The 20,251-nt window shown below is 45.2% G+C and overlaps 1 long non-coding RNA gene across 2 annotated transcripts; it reads left to right on the forward strand.

Moving 5' to 3' along the window:
* The first annotated feature begins 2,655 nt into the window (after nt 1-2,655).
* On the forward strand, nt 2,656-18,905 carry LOC132812950 (uncharacterized). 2 transcript variants are annotated; one of them, XR_009643873.1, is made up of 4 exons: nt 2,656-2,757; nt 5,078-5,168; nt 15,243-15,360; nt 18,215-18,905. It is a non-coding gene; the product is annotated as an uncharacterized LOC132812950 (long non-coding RNA). The 2 variants fall into 2 exon arrangements; XR_009643874.1 differs by lacking the exons at nt 15,243-15,360; nt 18,215-18,905 and adding an exon at nt 7,421-7,492.
* Nucleotides 18,906-20,251: the final 1,346 nt, after the last annotated feature.

A 20,251-nucleotide genomic window follows, 5' to 3' on the forward strand; every position in this document is an offset into this window, starting at 1 on the left:
AGATAATTCTTGGATCTGAGAAGGTTAAGCAGTGATTTCGACAAGGTGCAAATTTGTTTCTAGGATATTTTAATTTGCAGAGAGAGGGGAATTGTTAACAGTGTCACAATATTAGTAACTACTTGAAGTTAAATGGAAAATAATGTGAATATGTGACCTATATTTTACTGAGAACATTCTGAGCATCTGGAACAGTCTGAACAGCGGGTGGACACAGATTCATCAGGTGTTCTCAAACAGATTTGCAATTTTACTTTTTACGGAAAGATTGGGAGGCTGTGGGTAAATGCGAGGGGAGTTGGGACGGATTTGCAGCATCTCCAGAGGGAGAGCGTACAGCCCCAATGGGCTGAATAGCCCCCAGCCCCTGTGCTCTGTGATACTGCCCTATTCACTGTGAATGATGAAGCTCATCCCAAGGCAGAGAGAGCGAGGAGCCCACCACTCACCTCACAATGGGGGATGGCTTGATTGATGGCAGCTCCAGACCAATGGGAGGAGAGTCTGTGCGGTCCTGCAGCCAATGGGAGTGAATGAGGGGTGTGGCCAGCAAGACAACACCTGTCCATGAGCTGTGCAGGTGCAGTGTCACTGGGTGGGGGTGGGAGAGACAGCAGAGACTGGGACAGAGGCTGTTGGACCTGAATTACAAACTCCCGGTAAATTAAAACCAAAAGAACTGCAGATGCTGTAAATCAGAAACAACAACCAGGAGGTCTGGAGAAGCTCAGCAGGTCTGGCAGCATCTGTGACGAGAAATCAGAGTTAACGTTTCAGATCCGGTGTCCCTTCCTCACAGCTGATGTTACTGTGAGAACAAATGTTGGTTTATATGCAGAAGGTAGGGTTTAGGGGAGGATGTAAGGAGTAAAGGACAGGTAGGGATAGAGCGAGAAGAACGGTTGGATAAAGGAGTAGATAACGATCTGGCTGGGGGAGGGTGATTAGCTGTTAATGGAGACTATTAATGGCTAACCATAGGTAGTGTGTAATGACAGGCTGTGAGAACAAGGCCTAGTGTGTGGGGTAGGGGGCTAGGACGTGGGGTTGTTAAGCTGTGGTTAACCACTAACTGTCTCCGTTGTAAGTTGTTCCCCACATGCATCACTCCACGATTGGAGCTGCAGATGGGTAGCACAGTGGTTAGCACTGTTGCATCACAGCACCAGAGACCCGCGTTCAATTCCCACTTCAGGCAACTGTCTGTGTGGAGTTTGCACATTCTCCCCGTGTCTATGTGGGTTTCATCCGGGTGCTCCGGTTTCCTCCCACAGTCCAAAAGTGTGCAGATTTGGTGAATTGGCCATGCTAAATTGCCCGTAGTGTTGGATGTAGGGGATTGGGTCTGGGTGGGTTGCTCTTAGAGGGTTGGTGTGGGCTTGTTGGGCCAAAGGGCCTGTTTCCACACTGTAAGTAATCTAATCTAAAAAAAACCTCTTGAATATATTTCCTAACCCCCTCTGTCCTCCTTTAATATGTATCTTAACGTTGTTCTCTTTAATCAGCATTCGTGAAACACTTTAGGAGAATTGTCAGTGTGAAAGGCTCCATAAAATGCAGGTAGTTGTTGTTAATGTCTGACATCAGGAGAAACAGGAATGAACCCTCACTCTTATACCTCTTATAAGAAGATGGGGCTGGGACTGGAAGACCAGGCAGTGCCTGTCGGTCCTCCAACCAATCGGAGTGAATGAGGGGCGTGGCTATAAGCAACCACGTGATCAGCTTCACTGGCAGCACAGTGTGTGTTGTGACCAAGGCATTGGGAATGTGTGAAGGTGCAGGGCAGGGTTAAGGAAAGACACATTGACCAGGAAGAGAAGGACATTTTAATGGAACGTGCTGAGACGTTTTACAGAACTTAGTGCACATCGGAAAACACCAATCTGAAATTCCCAGGACCGTGTTTGTGGCAAACGGGAAAATGCTTCAAATGGTGAATGGTGCGAGTGAGCGCCGCCACCTTTATTGGGGGCAGTGGTTCATGGGACATGTGTGTGGCAGCCAACTTTGTGAGGGGCAAGCTGCAGGGGGACACATGCACAGCTTTGCCTGGCAGGGAGTGATAGGGCAGGGTTTAGAGTGTCAGAGTCAGGGTGTTTTCAATGTCAGAGTGTGATGCTGGAAAAGCACAGCAGGTCAGGCAGCAGCCAATCGGTGGGAAGGAAGATGGACAAGAACGTGGTGCAGAGTTGGAAGGCTGGATCTGGGATAAGATGGGGGGGAGTGGAAATGAGGAAACTGGTGAAATCCACATTGATCCCATGTGGTTGGAGGATCCGAACACAGAAGATGAGGCGTTCTTCCTCCAGGCATCAGATGCCTGGGATTTGGCGGTGGAGGTGGCCCAGGACCTGCATGTCCTTGGTGGAGCGGGAAGGGGAGTTAAAGTGTTGGGAAACAGGGTGTTTTACTGTTCCTTTCACACACCTTTTGTAAGTTAACTTTCCTCTGTTGCCCAACCCCTGACAACGTGCTGCTCTCTAAACGGTCTGAATTTTCCACAATCACTTTGCCAGTGAATAATTCCTTTTTACAACAAAAGACTGCATTTTCCTTCCATTTCTGACCATCAAATTCTGCAACATTTTCATTCCCTGTAATGCATTTAGCACTCCCTGAAATATCAACTGTGTTTCTCCTTCCACAGATCCCAGTGATTAATGCCAAAGCCCCATTGCCTGGGGAGAGGGTGATGTTTGACTTCCTTGTACAGCTGCAGTTTGTGTGGTGAAGGTGCTCCCACAATGTGGTTGGGTAAGAGATGTTACAGATTATTCACTCAGCGACAGAGAAAAGTTGCAAATGTATGTGCAAATCAACAACAGTTCGTATTTTTATCATTTTTATAATTTCACAGAAATATTATTGATAATTTCTGACATTAGGCAACAGATGGGTATATTAGGTCAGGTGATCAAAAGAATTGCCAAATAAGCAGGTTTTCAGGAATACCTTAAAGGAGAAAAACAGATATGAAAGGGTTAGGATAGGAATTCCAGACCGTGTTGCCTTGGCAACAGTAGAAACAGCCAATCCGGTGAAGCAATGAATAAACACATCGTTGGGAGTCTGACAGAAAATGAGTTGTCGAGATCTCACAGGTTGTGTGGTGCAGGGAGACAGGGATGTTCACAGCCAGGAAGTACATTGAGTGAGAATTTGAAGTTGCTTATAAACGGGAGCCTTTTGTTGGATCAACAAGTTATAGAGCAAGCAAACACTTGGGCAGTAGAGTTTAAGATATTCTTGAGATTATATGTAAGTTGAATGTGGGAGGCTGGCCAGGAGTGTGTTTGGATAATGAAGTCTGGAGATAACACAGGGATGGACAAGTATTTCAGTAAATGAGCTGAGACTAGGGTGGGGTTGGGTTATCTCACGAATGGAGAAATAGAATGAAGAGTCAGGCTCCTCCTCCTCATCATCATCATCATCATCACTCCCCCTCACCGATTCACAGATATTGTTCCTTGTTCTGTCTGTCTTTTCTAGTTATGTCCTGCTCACCCATTCTGCTACTAACTAATATTTGACTTCAAGGTTGTTGGAAAATCCTTCTCCATCTCCACTCTCCCTTTGCTTTCTGAATTCCTTGTATTTGGTGTAACTCAAAGATCTATCCTTGGTCCCTTCAGTTTCTCACCTACATACTGCCAGGAGGTGACATCGTCCAAAACCACTGTTAGGTTTCACATGTACACTGACCATGTCCAGCTCTACCTCCCCATCATCCCTCTCCATTGCTCCACTGTTATTCTGTTATCAAACTGTTTGCCACACTCCCACTACTCGATTAGCTGCAATTTCCTCCAATGAAACATTGCAATGGTTCAACCCATTGCCTTCAGTTGCTATTACAAATTCCTTTCCCTTACTGCAGAGCCCCCCTCTCTCACTGGGAACTGAGGCAAAACTACACTCTTCACAATATTGCTCTGCTATTCTGACCCCAAGGTGACCTTCTGCTCAGACATCTACACAATCACAAGCACCAGGAATTCCAATCTGTAAAATGTTGCTTGTCTCCCCCTCGCCCGTAGGAAGCCGATATGTTTGAAAGAGTTCACTTCTCATTCTTCCCAAATCGAGTGAGTAGAGTCCCGACTTCTTCAGCCTTTTCTTCAAAGAGAATCCCTTCAAACCAAGGATCATCCCAGTCAACCTTCTCTGAATGCCTCCGATGAAGTGATGTATTACCTTAAATAAAGGAACCAAAACTTCTCATTACTCCAGATGTGGTCTCACTCACACTGCATAAAGTTGCTCTCAGGTATATACTTTAAACTCTTATACTGCAAATCCCTTGAAATCAGGAGCAATATTCCATTCCCCTTCCTGATGACCTGGTGTAACTTTGTGCTAGCTTGCTTTGTTCCCTGCACATTTACCTCTTGCTCCCTTTGTGGTGCAGCTTTCTACAGTTTCCCCCAATTAAATAGTCCTCTGTTCTTTTTATTATCTCCTCCAAAATGAACAACTTCACATTTTCCCAAGTGATACTCCATTTGCCAACTTGTTGCCCACTTCTCCAATGAATCCCTCTGTGTAAACTGTTTATAATCCTTTTGGAACTTTACTGTTATGCCTTTCCTAGGAGATTTTCCCCATCATTCTTCTAAACTTTTCCTGGGAACACTGGGCAGTGGGAAGCATACAGAGTTGCTGTCTTTTAAGGGATACTCTATGGAATGACTGGGAGGAGCTTACTGCCTATCTGGTCAGAATGGTGACAACTTGCCCCTGAAGCTGCATGAGCCTTTCACCCCCCCCCCCCCCCCCATGTGTTATTGATGAGGCACAGCGGCAGCACAGAAGGAAAGAAGAAGCAGCAAATCCTGCTCTCCACATCTCACTAACACTTGGAACATTCTCTCCCATGTGTCAAAGATCTGCCCTGTTCAGTCACATGAAGTCCCAAGATGGAAACTGATAGAAACCCACATACATTTCCCCCTGAACTGACTGCTGACCTCCACAAGGGGTAATGTGTCCAGTCATCCTGGGCCAGGAGGAGGGGATGGTGCGGTTTCTAACCTGATCTGACAGTGACGGATTTTATAAACTTGTATTACAGGTGGACATTCAGATGGTAACCTCAGTATTTGTAACACCAAACTCTGACAGAATTACTCAATTCATCAGGACCTGGATATTTGCATTTAGTTGTGAGTATTGTGTTCCAGCTCATTCCTATTTGATGCATAAAAGTTCTCCTTTCAATCAAACCATCCTGTCAATAGATCTCCCCCAAGTCTTTCATATATGTCTTGTCAACAGTTTATGATGAGCTGATGAGTGTAAGGTTGATTATTCTAATGTATAATTTCTGTAAACCCCTCTGTCACAGGGCAGCCACAATTTCCTCTGCTACAAGGAGAACAACCTCAGTTTCCCCAAACCCCTGATTCCCCAATGTCTGTTTGCTCTCTCTAAGGTACACATCAGGATTGTGTTGGAACATTCTCCACTTGCCTGCATCAGTGCAGCCCCCAACAATATTAAAGAAAGTGAACATCCTCCAGGACAAAGCACTGTGCCTGAGTGGTGTCCCATCCCCCACCTTCAGCATTCCCTCTCCCCACCCCCGGGGTACAGTGGCATCACTGTGTAAAAGGGAAAGGCAGCATTGTCCTCCCAGACCATAGGACTGCTCTCTCATTAGGGAGAAATGTCTGGTGGTGGGTTTAACCTGAAGGTTACCCAGCCCAGGCAAGGGGAGAGGTTAGAAAGGAGAGTCCATCTATTGTAGATGGATATTCTTGATCTGTACCATTAACACCCATGTTCCTGCAACTAAAATCCCCCATGCCTTGAACCATCCTGGTAAATCTCCTGTGCCCCCTCTCAGGGATCCTGCCATCCTTCCCAATGTGTGGGCGATCTCTGGTTTGCACAGACCCAGCTGCTCTGTGTTCCTGTGGGTAATGTCATTATAGAACAACAGTTGCACTAAACCTCACTGTCTGTAAGGGTGGGAGACACAAATCCCAAAAACATTTAAGATGTATTTAGTGTGCACTTGTGATGCCATGATAGAGGAGACTTTTCCACAAGTACTGGAAAATAGATCAGGATAGTTCGGTGGTAGTTTCCTTTCTCACAGATGGATCACCAGAGTATTTTTCTGTTCTGTATACAGCTGAGATGTTTATGACAGGAATATGACAGGCTCCATTGGACATCGGGTCAGAAAAGGTGATACTAGAATAGATGACACATGGTTGGTCGATGTTTTTGGGAGGTAAGTGAGACGGAGAGTTTTAAGATGAAATTCAGAAGCTCAGCTCAGGAATCAGAAAGGGCCATCATCAAGTGAGAAATAAAAATTGGGTGTCCTGGAGGCTGGAAATAAAGAAAGGCACATATCGCAAAGTTTTCAGAGAGGGGAGGGGATTAGAGATAGGGAGCATAATAAATCTGGAGGGCATGAAAGTTGGAAAGTATTCTGAGGATGGAGGATGTTACAAAGATAGATATTTATGATAGAAATTTTTGGGGTTTGAGGCTGGAGAGGAATTATTGAGATATGGAAGAGTTGTAAGGCTGGATGAGGTGGCATTGACAGGGAGAGTTCCGAGCACACAGGAATTTACAGAGGTAGGAGCGTAAGAGTCATAAAGTTATACAGCACTGACACAGACCCTGTGGTCCAACCAGTCCGTGTTGACCATAATTTTGATCTGAACTAATCGCATTTGCCTTCACTTGGTCCAAATCCATCCTAGCATTCCCGATCGATATACGGGTCCAAATGTTTTTTCCTCTTTAGAATCCCATTCCCCTACCCTTTTTACTCTACATATACCCCTGACTAATTCACTAAACCCAATCATCCCTGAACACGATGGGCAATTGAGCACGGCCAGTTCACCTACCTTGTATATCTGTGGCTTGTGGGAAGAAATGGGAGCACCTGGAGGAACACACGCTGACATGGGGAGGAATATCCAAACTCCACATGGACAGCCACCCAATGCAGGAATTGAACCTGTGTCCCTGGTGCTGTGAGGCAGCCCTGCTAGCCATTGAGCCACTGTGCTACCCTGAAATTGTAATTGTATTCACAGCTTCCACATCCTCTGCAAGTATATTCCACACGTGAACCACTCTCTATGCAAAAACAAAAAAATAAAATCCCAAACGTCGTTTTAAAGCTTTCCTCCTCTCACTTTAAAATGTATGTACCCAGTCTTGAATCGCACCCCCTCCTGGAAAGGGCACCTGTTGTTCACATTACTGATAGTCTTCAGCATTTTCTAAATCTCTAATAAGGTCACCCCTCAGCCTCCTACGCTCCAGTGAAAGAAGTCCCAGCCTATCCAGACTCTGCTTAAAATTCAAACCATCCATTCCCATTAACCTACTGGTAAAACTCTTCTGAACCCGCTCCAGTTTAATAATATCCTTCCCATGACAGCACAACCAGAACTGGGCACAGTATTCCAGAAGAGGCCTCCCCAACATCCTGTACAACCTCAACATCCCGTCCCAACTCCTCTACTCTGAGGTCTGAGCAATGAAGATAAATGTGCTAAACACCTTTTTAACCACCCTGTCTACATGTGACACATACTTCAAAAATCTGAACACCGAGGTCTCTTTGTTCTATATCACTTCTCATGGCCTGACTTTTAATGAGTGTAAATCCTGCCTTTTTTTTAATCAAGATGTAATATTTTGCATTTATACCGATCCAAAACATCCTTCGAGTATAAAGGCAGTAGGAGTGTACTGAAGAGGGAAATCAGGAGGGCAAAAAGGGGACAGGATACAGCTTTGGCGAATGGGGTTAAGGATGGAGTTGGAGGGAGAGAGACAAAACCAGTATTTGGCATCATTGTTTACTGTGGAGAAGGACATGGGAGTTATGGAATGTCGGGAAATAGATGGTGACATCTTGAAAAATGTCCATATTACACAGAAGGTGGTACTGGATACCTTGAAACGCATAAAGGTGGATAAATCCCCAGGATCTGATCAGGTGTACCCTAAAATTCTGTAGGAAGCCAGGGAAGAGATTGCTGGGCCCCTTGCTGAGATTTTTGTATTATTGATAGTCACAGCTGAGGAGCCAGGAGACTGGGGGTTGGTTAATGTGGTGCTACTGTTTAAGGAAGGCGGTTTGGACAATCCCGGGAACTACAGACGCGTGACCCTGACGTCGGTGCTAGACAAGTTGTTAGAGGGTACCCTGAGGGACAGGATTTACATGTATTTAGAAAAGCAAGGACAGATCAAGATTGATGAAATTGATGTGCTGGAAATTGTGGAAAACATTAAGCTTGATAAGTCCCCATGGCCAGACCAGATTTATCCTCGGCTGCTCCAGGAAGCGAGAAAGGAGGTTGCTAAGCTGCTGGCGAGGATATTTGCCTCCTCACTCTACAGGAGTCGTCCCGGAGAATTAGAAGGAGGCGAATGTTGTTCCTCTTTTCAAGAAGGGAAATAGGGAAATCGGTGGCAATTACAGACCAGTCCGTCTTACATCTGTTGTCAGCAAAGTTGTGGAAATAATTCTGAGGGATAGAATTTATGACAATTTGTCAAAGCATAGTGTGATTATTGAGTTCTTTGAGGACGTGTCAAGACAGGTCAACGACTGCAGAACAGTGGATCTGTTATAAATGGATTTCAGCAAGGCTTTTGTTCGGTTTCCCAATGGTAGGCTTATCCATAAAGTCAGGAAGTATGGGACACAGGGAGATTTGGGTATCCGGATTCAGAATTGGCTGGCTGACAGAAGGCAGAGAGTGGTTGTAGATGGAAAGTATTCTGTCTGGAGGACAGTGTTGAGTGGGGTCCCGCAGAGCTCCGTTCTTGGGTGTCTGTAGGATTTATAAATGACTTGGATGAGGAGGTTGATGGTTAGCTTAGTAAATTTGCCGATGACACAAAGATTGGAAGTGTCGCCGATAATATAGAGGGCTACTGCAGGCTGCAGCGTAACATAGACAGAATGCAGAGCTGGGCTGAGAAATGGCTGGATAAATGCGAACTTGAATGCTGAGTATAGGATTAAAGACAGGATTCTTGGCAGTGTGGAGGAACAGAGGGATCTGGGTGTGCAAGTACATAAATCCCTCAAAGTTGCCAACCAAGTGGATAGGGTTGTTAACAAAGCAAATGTTTTTTTGGCTTTCATTAACAGGGAGATAGAGTTTAAGAGCCGTGAGGTTTTGCTATAGCTCTACAAGTCCCAGGTGAGACCACACTTGGAAGTTTGTGTCCAGTCCTGGTCTCAATACTACAGGAAATGTACAGAGGCTTTGGAGAGGGTGCAAACAAGGTTTACCGGCATGCTTCCTGGACTGGAAGGCTTCCTGTATGAAGAAAGTTTGAATAAGCTCGGACTTTTCTCTCTGGAGAAAAAGAGGAAGAGAGGAGACCTGAGAGGTGTACAGAGACTTTTCCCCAGGGCAGGATTAACTTGTTTGAGAAGTCATACTATGAAGATATTAGGAGGAAGGTATAAAGGACGCGTCCGAAGTAAGTTTTTTACACAGAGTTGTGAATGCTTGGAATGCGTTACCAGTGGTGGTGGTGGAAGCGAAATCATTGGGGACATTTATGCGACTGCAGGACGTGCACATAGATAGCAGTGAGTTGAGGGGTGTGTAGGTTAAGTTACTATGTTTTACATTAGGATTAAATCTCGGTATAACATCGTGGACGTAAGGGCCTGTTCTGTGCTGTACTTGTCTATATTCTATGATTTGGGAGAGTCGGCATGGCTTTGTGTGTGGGAAATCATGTGTCTCGTACTTGATTGAGCTGTTTTTGAAGAATTAACTCAGAGGATTGATGAGGGCAGAGTGGTAGATGTGATCTCTATGGACTTCAGTAAGGCGTTTGGTAAGGTTCCCCATGGGAGACTGGTTAGCAAGATGAGATCTCACAGAATACCGGGAGAACTAGCCATTTGGATACAGAACTGGCTCAAAGTTAGAAGATAGAGGGTGGTGGAGGTAGATTGTTTTTTGGACTGGAGGCCTGTGATCAGTGTAGTGCCACAAGGATCGGTGCTGGGCCCTCTGCTTTTTGTCATTTATATCAATGATTTGGATGTGAACATATGAGATATAATTAGTAAGTTAGCATTTGAAACTAAAATTGAATGCATAGCAGACAATGGAGTATGTTACCTCGGATTACAATGGGATCTTGATCAGATGGGCAAATGGGCTGAGGAGTGGCAGATGGAGTTTAATTTAGATAAATGTGAGGTGCTGCATTTTGGAAAAGCAAAGCTTAGCAGGACTGATACACATAATGGTCAGGTCCTGGGGAGTGTTGCTGAACAAAGAGACCTTGCAGTGCAGGTTCATAATTCCTCGAAAGTAGAGGTGCAGGTAGATAGTGCACTTGAAGAAGTGTTGAGATGGACACACCAAGCACTACTGATGCTGCCTGGCCTGAACACAATGACCAGGATGGATAAGATGTGGGCATTGCTGGAAGACAGAGTGTACACAATGTGGACCTGGGGAAGTGCAGCAGGTCAGGCAGTATCAGCGGAGCAGGAAAGTTGATGTTTTGGGTCGGGACTCTTTGTCAGTCCTGATGAATAGTCCTGACCCAGAACGTCTGCTTTCCATCCCCATTGTATGCATGCTGGTCATCCAGCACCTATTTATTCTGGTCCCACGTTCTGGCACTCAGCGTGTAATCGATATTGTAATGCTTGGTGTGATCATCTCAACACTACTTCCAGGCTGCAATGTTTCCTGCATCTGTCACCATTTCAGATGCTGCCTGACCCGCTGAGGATCTCCAGCACTTTTTGTTTTTATTGTGAATTTCCACCATTTTGCTGAGGCACTTCGAGTCAGAGAGTTATCCAGCACGGAAACAGGCACTTCAGTCCAACTCGTCCATGTCGACCAGATATCCTAACCTGATCCAGCTCCATTTGGGAGAGTTGGCCTATATCACACATGAACACTTTCTATTCATGTCCCCCTCCAGACACCTTTTAAATTTAATTTGACCTGCGTTCGTCATTCCTATAGCATCTCATTCCATACGCTCACCAACCTCTGAGTGAACCGTTTGGCCCTCAGGTCCATTTGAAACCTTTCCCCTCTCACCTAAAACCCAACGCCCTATAGTTTTGAACTCCCCGACACTGGGTGGAAACAAAGACCTTGGCTATTCACCCTGTCTGTGCTTCTCCGTAAGGTAACCCGTCAGTCTCTGACGCTCTGGGGAAAAAGCCCCAGCTTATTCAGCCTTTCCCTTTAACTCCACAGTCCTAACAATAGCCTTGCAGATATTTTCTGAAACTCTCCTCAAGTTTTGTAAAACAGAGTCACAGAGATGTACAGAATGGAAACAAACCCTCTGTCCTAATCGTCCATGCCAACCAGCTCATTTATGCATGTAGCAAGCAAGTTGTCCCTACGGTCCCCTTGAAGTCTTTCCCCTCTCACTTTAAACCTATGCCCTCTGCTTTTGGACTCCCCTATCCTGGGAATAAAGAAACTGACTAGTCACCATGTTGTTGCTCCTCACAACTATATGAAGTTGTATAAAGCCATCCCACTGCATCTCCTGCTCCAGGGAAAATAGTCTCAGCCCCTCCCTATGGTTCAAATGTTCCAATACTGGGAACACCCTTGTAAATCTTTGATCAACTTGTTCAGGTTTCCCAACATCTTTCCTGTAGCGGGGAGACCAGAATGGAAAGCAGTCTGGGGATTCCAAAAGTGGCCGAGCTAATATACTGTCCAACCGAAACATGATCTCCCAACTCCTATACTCAATGCACTGCCCAATAACAGCTAGCATACCAAACACCACCTTCACCGACCTGTCTACCTTCGACCCCACTTTCAAGGAATTATCAACCCATTCTGCACAGTGCTTTTGTTCTGGTACACTTCCCAGGAACTTGTCATTGAGGTTGAGTCCTATTGTTGTAACATTTTTTTCCAAAATCAGGGAGATTAGAATTGAATGTAGTATTGTAAAGCTGGCCTCACCAATGCCCAGTACAGTCACAACTGTAGCTAATTCCTATACTCAGTGACCAAATCCCTACAGTGTGGAAGCAGGCCATTCGACCCATGAGACTATGCCAACCATCTGAACTTGTGTATTTCCCCTATCCATGCCTCTCATGATTTTGCAAACCTCAATTTTGCAAGCCTCTGACGCTCCAGGGAACACAGCCTATTCAACTTCTCCTGGTAGCTCAAATCCTCCAGTCCTGGCAACATCCTTGAAATTCTTTTCTGACCCCTTTCAAGTTTCACAATATTGTTTTGATAGGAAGGCAACCAGAATTGTATGGATTATTCCAACAGTGGCCTAAGCAATGTCCCGTGCAGCCGCAATATGATCTCCTAACTCCTGTACTCAATGCTTTGACCAATAAGGGAAATCATACCAAATGCTGCCTTCACTATTCTATCTACCTGCGACTCCACTTTCAAGAAGCTATGAATCTGCACTCCGTGGTGTCTTTGTTCAGCAATGCTCCCGAGGACCTTATCATTAAGTGTATAAGTCCCTACTGCAGCACCTCACATTTTTCTAAATTAAACTCCATCTGCCACTCCTCAGCCCATTCGCCCATCTGATCAAGTTCCCATTGTACTCTTAGGTAATCTTCTTCACTGTCTATTACACCTCCAATGTTGGTGTGATCTGCAAACTTACTAACCATGCCTCCTATGTTAGCATTCCAGTCGTTTATATAAATGACGAAAAGTAGTGGATCAAGCAGCGATCGTTGTGACACTCCACTGGTCACAGGCCTCAAGTCTGCAAAGCAGCCCTCCACCACTCTGTCTTCTACCTTTGAGTCAGTTCTGTATCCAAATGGCTGGTTTCCTCTGTATTCCATGAGATCTAACCTTGCTAACCAGTGTCCCATGAGGAGCCATGCGGAACACCTTACTGAAGTCCACGTAGATCATGTCCACCGCTCTGCCCTCATCAATCCTTTGTTACTTCTTCAAAAGACATTCTTCCCTTTGGAAAACGTAACAGTTACAGCACCGGAATAATCGGCCCACCGTGTCTATGTGGATCATGATGCCATTCCAAACTAATTCCATCTGCCTGTACATGATCCATATCCCTGCCACCCCAAGCCTGCTTATGTCTGCCCAAATGCCTCAAAAACGTTGTGATTGTTTCTGCTTTTACCATCTCCCAGGAGAGTACACTCTAGTCAACAACCACCTTCTGCTTAAGAAACTTGCCTGACATATCTCCCTTTAAACCTGCACAGATATTGTTGGAAATGCCCAGCAGGTCATGCAGCATCTGTGAAGAAAAATCAGTTACTGTTTCGGGACTGGTCCCCTTCCTCAGATACGTTAACTCGAATTTCTCTTCCCAGATGCTGCTGGACATGCCGAGCGTTTTCAGAAACTTCTGTTTCTCTTCCTGGTTTACGGCATCTGCAGTTGTTTTGATTTTCATTTCCTTTAAACTGCCCCCTCTCCCCTTAAATGTGTGGCTGTAGAATTTGTCACTTCCACCTTGGAGAAAAGATTCACGTTATTCACTCTGTCTGTGCCTCTCGGGTTACCCCGCAGCTACTGACTTGCCAAAGATAAAAATCCAAGTTTTTCCAACCTCTCCCAATCCAGACAGCATCCTGGCAAACCAGTTTTCACCCTCCCCAAAGCCTCCAAATCCCCTTGAAGTCTTTCCCCTCTCATGTTAAACCTATGCTGTCTACTTTTAGATTCCCATACCCCGGGGTAAAAAAGAAACCATGACTAGTCACCCTATCGTTGCTCCTCATAATTTTATAAAATTCTACAATGCCACCTCAAGCGTCCAGTGATCCAGGGAAAATAGCCTCAGCCTGTTCAGCCTCTCCCGATGGTTCTAATGTTCCAATCCTGGCAAGACCCTTGTAAATCTTTTCTGAATTCTTTCAAGTTTCCCAATATCCATCCTATAGCAGGGAGACTGGAATTGAAAGCAGTATGGAAATTCCAAAAGTGGCCGAGCCAATAAACTGTACAACCGAAACATGATCTCCCAACTCCTATCCTCAATGCACTGCCCAATAACAGCTAGCATTACAAACACCACCTTCACCGACCTGTCTACCTTCAACCCCACTTTCAAGGAACTATCAACCCACACTGCACGGTCTGTTTATTCGTCAAAATTTCCCAGGACCTTGTTATTGAGGTTGAGTTTATTGTGGTAACATCTTTCTGAAATCAGGGAGACGATAATTGAATGTAGTATTCTCAGTATTCTAAGGTCACCCCTCAGTTTCCGACACTCCAGGTAAAACTCCTGGCAACATCCTTGTAATACCTTTCTGACCTATTTCAAGTTTGGGAACATCCTTCTGATCGGAAGACCAGAATTGCATGGAATATTCCAAAAGTTGCCTAATCAATGTCCTGTACAGCCACATTATGACCTCCCAACCCCTATACTAAACACTGACCAATAAAGGCAAGCAGACCAACTGCCACCTTCACTATCTTATCTACCTGCGACTTTACTATCAAGGAACTATGAAGCTGCATAACAAGGTCTCTTTGTTTAGCAGCACTCCCCAGGAACTTACTATTAACTGTACGCGTCCTGCTAAGGTTTGCTTTTCCAAAATGCAGCACCTCGCATGTTTTTCTAAATTGAACTCCTCAGTCCATTTGCCCATGTGATCCAGATGCCTTGTACTCTGAGGTAATCAAATTCACTGGGGGAGGATTTTGCAGAAAGTTAACAGAACACATTTTATGAAAATTCAGGAATGTTATGGAAAGGGACAAGGATGGGCCTGCAATTAGAGTTCTAACTTGCTTCATTTCAGTTCAACCAGATGTGATTTTGCCAGTGTGCAGGATGCAGTGTGTGCAGGATGGTTCTCATCAGAGGGTGGAGGTGGGGAATATAAATGAGAGGTTCCAGATTGATTTTTCCCCAATGTGGTTCCGACCAGGAAGGAAACCCGGGGACCTGGGGGGAGGAATCATCAACACCCGGGAGGCTCTGAGTCAGAATCATTGATTTGGTTCTTAGTTTGCAGACAAGAGCTAGGTAACTGAATTCAAGGAGAGGAGAGAGATTGTGAAAACTGGGTGTGAAGGGAAGGAGTGAGGAGATTGGTTTGGTCTTCAGTTAACAAGAGAGAGAAATTGTGAGACTGAGACGTAAAGCTTTGGGCGGGGGAACAAGGAAACTACAATTTAATACTATCATTATCTTATAAAGTTCCATCCTGTATTAATAGTGATGAGTTGTTTTCTCTGTTGTAGGGTACTGAAAGGGTGGAGTTTTGGATGGAAAATTCAAATTGAGCTTCATGTTCAAACCCGATGGTTACTGGATCCGTGCCGATCTGAATATCATTGGCCTTCTCATCTGGAAGGAAAGGTGTGTATTCTGTCCGTGGACAATATTTCAAATGTCAGTGTGTCTGGAAAAATTACCGCGACACAGCCAAGTCCATGTTAGCAAAGTTTGTAGCTTTGAATGGAGGCTGTTTATCAGGATTATCTCCATGGCAACGGCAGTTTAAAAAGTCTAGTTCAATTCAGCACATTGTTTTAACATCGCACCCCTCCCCCACCGCCCCCCCACCCCCCCCCCCCCCCCCCCCCCCCCCCGTGGCTCACTTCAGTACCTGACAGGCGCTTCAGTTTCAGTGGGATTGTCTGTCAGGATTCTGATGTGGAGGAGACGGTGTTGGAGTGGGGTGGACAAAGTTATAAATCTCACCAGATTATAGTCCAACAGGGTTTTTTTTTTGGAAGCACTAGCTTTCCGAGCACGGCGTAATTTTTAACTTTATCAGGTCTATCTCTATGATGACAGACTTCTTCAGTTAAGTACTTCAATAATTAGTGGGCGGCACAGTGGTTAGCACTGCTGCTTCACAGCACCAGAGACCCGGGTTTAATTCCCGCCTCTGGCGACTCTGTGTGTTAGGTGAAGGGGTAAATGTAGGAGAATGTTTCTGGGTGCGTTACGCTTCGGCGGGTCGGTGTGAACTTGTTGGGACGACGGGCCTGTTTCCACACTGTAAGTAATCTAATTACAAAGGCCACATATTCCCCTCTAGCAGTATCAACTGCTATTCTGGCCCTGGGGTTAGCTACTCGTCACTTTTTATCCCCAATCCCATCTAGCTTTCTGTTGATCGTTAAAGTTTTTTCTAATCTCCTAGTTTCTCGCTGATCATTGCCAATTTGTATGCCTTCTATTTAAATTTGATAGACTCCCTTATTTCCTGAGCCACCCATGGCTGATTACTCCTTTTCCTACAGTCCGTCCTTTTCACTGATATATACTTTTGCTGAGCACTTTGAAAAATTGCTTTGATATTTCTCCACTGGCCGTCAACTACCCCATCGTAAACTCTTTGCTTCCAGTCTACATTAGCCAACACCTGTCTCATTCTGTTGCAGTCTCCTTTGTTTAAGCACAGGATCTTGAGACTGGATTTAATCTTTCCGCTTTCCAGCTGTATTCTAAATTCATCCATACTTATCACAGGTCCTTTATCAGATTACAAGTTGAGGGGATGTTTCCAGGGTGTTTTGGTTTTCATTATCAGTGACCTTAACTTTGTAATAAAATATAGGATAGATATACACAACAGAGTATTCTGGACGGTGTGAAAGTACGACACAGTCTAAAACCATAAATCACTGTCTCCCCTGAGTTTAAAATTGCAAAATCATTATCTCCTACACACTTCCTCACTATCTAAGTTTGGAACGCTAATCCACCTGATTATCCTGCATTTTCCGAAAATCTCCTTGGGTGAATGTCATGATTTTTGGATTCAGCTTTCCAGTTATTACCGTATGAAGATGAACACTGGGAACAGGAGAGACAATGTACCTTTCGATGATGATTGAGCTCACCTCGGTCTCAGCTGGATTTTCCCACCTGCTCTCTCTCACCCTTCATCTCATTATAAATTCAACATCTGTATCTCTTCATTAAATCTGCTCATTGTCCAGATATCCACCGCATTTTGAATAGGAAATTCCACAGATTCACAACACATTGAGATAGGTACATTCTTCTTCCTGAGAATAGAATAGAATACCTATAGGGCAGAAACAGGGTATTCATCCTTCGAGTCCACACCAGCCCTATGATGAGCATCCCATTCAGACCCACCTATTCCCTGTGACCCTGCATTTCCCATGTTTAATGGCTTAACTGGCACATGCATGGGCACTGTGGGCAATTTAGTTTGGCCAATTCACCTAAACTGCACATATTTGGACTGTTGGAGGAAACTGGAGCACCCAGAGGAAACCTACGCAGATATGGGGAGAACGTGTAAGCTCCACACAGTCACCTAAGGCTGGAATCAAACCCGGGTCTCTGACGCTGTGAGGCAGTGGTGCTCGCCACTGAGCCACCTCTGGTTAAAATCTGCTCCCCTTTATTAACCTCGCCACCCCGCAATTGGCTGAATCTGTGTTCTTTACATCAGAAATCAGGTTGTGGAAGTAGGTGTCTCAGTAAAACACAGTGACAGCCCATATGTCCTCTGTGTCTGAATGGGGATCCTATACACAACACCCTCCAGTCCACACTTTTCATTCACTTTCCAGAGACAGAGCTGCAGTGGATTCATGGGGACTATAACTCCCACAATCCCTGAGGCAGGGATCACACGTGTGTGGGGAAGCCTGACACTGTAAATGTACCGAATGTGGGCCGATTTTGGAGCATGTGCTTTGGGGTAACTAGCGGAAAGTGCTTCACACTGTGATTGGCTGGAGGACGAAAATATCGGTTGGGGGAGTGGGGATGTCAAAGTGTCACCACACCCATGTGGGGCGAAAGGCCATCCTCAACTCGTCATAACACTGGGCATCGACCAATGGGAAACAAGGAAGGATCTGACCCATTCTCCCAGCCTGAAGGTTCCTCTTCTGTCCAGGATCTGACACCACCCTTTCTGTTTCCTTGTGTTTCATTCTGCTGTTACATTATTGACTTGCAGCAACTGAAGGGAAAGGAAGTGAACCCAGAAAGGGTGCAGAGTCTAACCAGGGACGGGAAGTCGTAGCATGGATCTGTTTATCAGCAACTCCATGAGAATGGGGAGGGTGTTCATTAGGGACAGCAGAGGCAGAATGGTGGGAGAGAGTAAGTGGGCTGGAGCGTTACAGCTTTGCGGGAAGAAAGGGGAAAAAGATTTTCCAGAGAAATTGGAATTGTCTGTTCTGAACTTCTAATCTGTACATATTCCTTTATACAGGGTGCTAGATGGTGAAGGTTTGCAGACTGAAATCTCAAAATCATGTGCAGATTGTGATTAAGTTAACCAGCATTTGAAGAACCAAGGATAGAGAATCACTCGGCCAAGATCCTGCACACTCTCCCTCCCAGCATTATCCGTCTCTCTGCGCCAAATGGGCTGTGAATGGTACAAGACAGCAGCTCACTACCCTCTTCTCCAGGGTAACTAGAGATGGGGAATAAATGCTGGCTGAGCCAGTGATGCCCATATCCTGGAAATGGTTTCTATCTCTAGTTGCTGAAACCCAGTTGATGTTACTGCAGGATGATGAGGGATGCTGAGTGTTTCCTCCAGGAGGCAGCACCATCACATTACCACTGCCTACACCCACACAGTAACACAGCAACGTCACTGGAACAAAAGGCAGTGAAACCAAAGGAGGACTTAGATATAGTTCTTCGAGGTAAAGTCATGAAAGGGGATTGGAACCCAGAAGGAACAGGAGACTGAGCTGGATGGTCAGATGTTTCCCATTGAATGGTGGAGCAGGAGTGAAAGGCCGAATGGTCTCCTCCTGCTGCTATCTCCCAGGTATGTACATAGCCATGGAGCCCGGGTAGAAAGAAGTGGGCAGGGATTCTCCAAAGATTGCACTTCCACATCAGTTTTCAGTGAGGGATGATTTGATGGATTTTATTTAACATTTATCTTTAACACAAGGTTTGTAAATTTTGGTTTTAAAATGTTGTCAAAAGTTTTTTTGCACAGCAAATAAAATTAAAGAAAATAAATTAAACTGTCTGAATATAACAGTTTTAAAACTTTCAACCTCTGTAAAACAAAATTCTATCTCTTCACTTTTCAGCTACTCAAGCTCCAGCGAAATACTCCCTCCCTGTCTGAACCTTTGGTTTGATTTAACTGCTTTTCAGTTCTCATTCTGTGAGCTGCGAAGCGTTCTTTTTCCCCATTTCTCCGACCCAGAAATATTATCACAGCAACCTTCCCACCATCAAAATCATCATTACACCATTTTGCTTTTGGTGAACATATAATCACCATCAGTGCAGAAGTGAGGACCGCAGATGCTGGAAACCAGAGCCGAGATTAGATTGGTGCTGGAAAAGGGCTTTTGCCACAAAGTTGATTTTCCGGCTCCTGACCTGCTGTGCTTTTCCAGCACCACTCTAATCTAGACATATCACCAGCAATAAACCATTTGTGCAACCAATTGAATATTTCCAAACAAAGCCCATTTCAGGCCAAGCAAACCATTACAAGTGACAGAGTGAGAAAAGGGCGAAATCAAAGTAGAGTGTGGGGAGGGCGCAGCGGTGGAGATAAAGCACTATATCCTCTGCGTTGCCCACCTCTATCTAAAGGCATCAAGAGCATTGATGCACACCACATGCTCCTTCTCCAAGGACACCCGGCGGTGTAGCCTTTATCCTCAATCATAGAATAGAATCCCAACAGTGGGGAAGGAGAGCATTGGCCCATCAAACCCCACCGACCATCCGAAGAACATCCGAACCACTGCACACCATCCCTGTAACACTGCATTTCTAAATGCTGATCCACCTAGTCTGCACAATCCTGGATGCTGTGGACAAGGTAGCACGACCGATTTTTGGGCTGTGGGAGGAAACCAGAGCACCTGGAAGGGGCCCACATTATCATGGGGAGAATGTGGGAAATCCACATTGACCAAGTCTGGACTCCAACCTTGTACCTAGTGCTGTGAAGCAGCCGTGCTATAATCACAATTTAAATCAAAACAGATGAGCCCTGCTCATTGTCCCATTGCTGTTTGTAGAGACATCTTGACCAGAGAGACATCCTGAGGTTTAGAAAGTGGCAATGTAAGTTCAGTCAACTCCAGCCCAGTTAATGTGGTTAACAACAACAACATCAATACTCCAACAGTGTCATCATGTACAAGGTCCACTCCTGACTCTGATGAACAGTAACATCGGAATCAGAGTCCTGCAGTCCACACGGAGCAGGTGGATGACCATTTCCATGTTAGCACTCACTAGTCTCTCAATCATGTTG

This window comes from Hemiscyllium ocellatum, unplaced genomic scaffold (assembly GCF_020745735.1).
Source record: "Hemiscyllium ocellatum isolate sHemOce1 unplaced genomic scaffold, sHemOce1.pat.X.cur. scaffold_313_pat_ctg1, whole genome shotgun sequence".
In the NCBI taxonomy this organism is placed as follows: domain Eukaryota; kingdom Metazoa; phylum Chordata; class Chondrichthyes; order Orectolobiformes; family Hemiscylliidae; genus Hemiscyllium; species Hemiscyllium ocellatum.